The sequence below is a fragment of the Ambystoma mexicanum genome, chromosome 8 (assembly GCF_040938575.1).
Source record: "Ambystoma mexicanum isolate Mex_15411 chromosome 8, UKY_AmexF1_1, whole genome shotgun sequence".
NCBI lineage: Eukaryota > Metazoa > Chordata > Amphibia > Caudata > Ambystomatidae > Ambystoma > Ambystoma mexicanum.
In genome coordinates this window covers 494,347,227-494,350,005 of record NC_090929.1, presented here as the reverse complement: position 1 = coordinate 494,350,005, position 2,779 = coordinate 494,347,227, and positions in this window count along the sequence as shown.

Here is a 2,779-nt window from a genome sequence, read left to right as displayed (position 1 = left end):
TGGAGTGTCGGGACACGTTTTGTGGAACACCACAGGAGTGTAGTACAATTGATGTATTTAAAATTAATCAATTTGTACCTGCTATTAAGAGCTATTTTCTTAATTTGTAGACAACAATATCGCCATACCTCGTCAGTTAAAACAGTACACAGTGTAATCTCCCACTTCCCCAGTGTCACAGTATATTGCATAGCACACGCCAGCTAGGGAACTCCTTCCCCTACAATGGATGTGGAGCACAACAAAAAAGCACTTTTTATTTTTAATCAACTACGGATTCATTTGAGTAGGCCTCCAACCCGTCTTGCACCCAACTTCCACAAACACCCTGTGTCACAATGGACTAGGAACCAGGCCGGTGTGTATCAATAAGATATTTATTAATGTATTATTTAATGAAAAAGGAAAATAAATCGAAATACAGCCGCCACCATTGCTGTGGCAACACAAAATGCAATGATCTCTACAGAACAACCAATTTAAGATATCCTATTAGTGTTCACTCAGGTCCTAAATGGCAAAACAGAAAAATAACTATTTTCCCCAAAGTAATAGCACCAACGGTTTAGCACTTCCCCCCTGCAACACTCACCCCCAAACCTCAATTAAACTTGGTTCCTTTGAATGGAAGGCAGTAGCAAGGAGTAGGAATATAGGGGGAAAATCGGATTTGGGGTGAAGCCACAAGATGGGAAGCCAGCAAAGAAAGGGAAAACCTGTTTTGGGAGCAAGAGGGAAGAATGGGTTTTGGTTATTTCTCACAACTTCTAGGGGACAGAATAGAAGGGAATTCGAATTGCTTACACTTAGGCGATAGGGAAAGTTTAGAGAATACTAACCAGCACACCAGGGCAAAAATAGAAGTGAAGTGGGGAAAATCGGTTTTGGGAGGAAGCAAATGCAAAGGGGAAATACAGTGGCAAATGGAAATTCGTTTACACTGGGGCTTACAATGACAGGCATCTCAGGGAAGGGGGTTAGCTTACAACAGGAAAATCGGTTTTCAAGAGCAGGGGCATATAACAGGTAGACTTCTAGGCAAAAGGGTTTGCTCACAATAGGAACAACAGTTTGGGTTTAATAGCACAGATGCAAATAGGAATTTGTTTGGTAATGCGCACAATACACGGATACATTCGTTTTTTAGTTACAATGAGAATAATTATTTTGAGGCAACACTTTACTGACTATACCAATTAAATAAAACACCAGGAACACGATGTTTGATTTCAAATTGCAACAATCTTGAACCTTGAATTTCAATGGGGCAATTAATTGATTTACTTAAAATAAAATACTAAGTATTTACACAGACAGCTGAGAGATTTTTCAAAGGAGGTATGATAACATACACATGCAAACAAGAGATCCTTCAATGGGGAGATGACTTAATTACACTGGCAATTTGGGGTTTTCAATAGGGAAATATTAAATGTACTACTACAAAACTGAAGGGTTTATGCAATTTAGGGCTGGGGTTATATGCTACTCGCATAGCAAGCCTTGGTTTAGGATTCAGGAAAGCCAACTGGATCACAGAACACTCTGGACAGATAGGGCAAGGGTCTGGTCACTGCACTCTCAAAGATGCTAAGGTTCAGCAGCCTTCTCTCCGTCCTCCTTCTCCTGTCTCCTCAGTTTGTTTGTGTCCTAAGTCCTAGTAAAGTTCCTCTTATAAAGCAGAAATGACATCACTAATGTTACAATCTAGGGGGAGTACCCTGTAATTATCCCTGCTGCTTGGATATGACAGTTACCCTCACTCTGTCCGCCCCCGTCAGGATTGGTTCAGGGGAGGAGAGCACCATCTGTCCATTTTCATTTATTACTCTCCTTTGTTCTCATTACAACTTTTTGGCAAAAACGAGTTATGTATCATAACTGCAAACTTATACTAGCAACCACCATATGAAATAGATATTTGGTTTTAGCTGGTCATGGGGAATTAGATAAGGCGATCGGCAAATCCGTACGATGTAGCATGGCCAGGTGGCGCATTTTTGTCATTTTCATAAAATTTACAACAGTTATGAAATTGTAAGTGATCAAGAATGTTCCTAATTTTATTTTCCACCTTTTCACCAACTGTCACATTTGTCCCATTTTCAGATCAGCCAGAAACCTAATCTAATTGGCCATTACAGTTCCCAAAGTCCCAGGTAAATACAATTTATATCCTTAAAACCGCCTGGCAAGTACATGAAAAATGGTATGAAATTAAAATCAATCCTCAGTCTGATGGCTGCTCAAAATTCCTAAAACAAAATAGTCTTTTAATATTAATTGGGAGTGTCTGTTCCACATGTGGGAGGGCCGCCTCATCCCCAACAGCCATATGTTCCCCTGGGTCAGGCTGTGACCAGAGGGTTCTTTATGAGTCCCTTTGAAATGGTCAGTTTGCTCTTTGAGGTGAGTGCTACAATGACTCACACCTTCTTGTCAGGCTTCAGCACATTTTTCCTTCTTTGAAATCTCTGGGCTTCTGCCATCATGTCTGCAGAATATGGAATTTTGACACCCTCAGCAGCATCATATTTTATTGCGGGATTGTTTAAGGATATGTGCGATATCCAGCTGGAGGTGGGGCTTGGCATGGTGAAGTTCCTGCCTCAGCCAGAACCAAATTTTCCTGAAGTAGTGTCTCTTCATAGGTTACAGGAGTTCTGTGGGTGAAACCTAATATGCATTTGCTTTGGTTAACCCCCCCCCCCTAATCATGTTTCCCTGACATTTTCTGTGTGAACAGTGCTATCTTTTTCCATTGTGGCTTTTTAAAGCC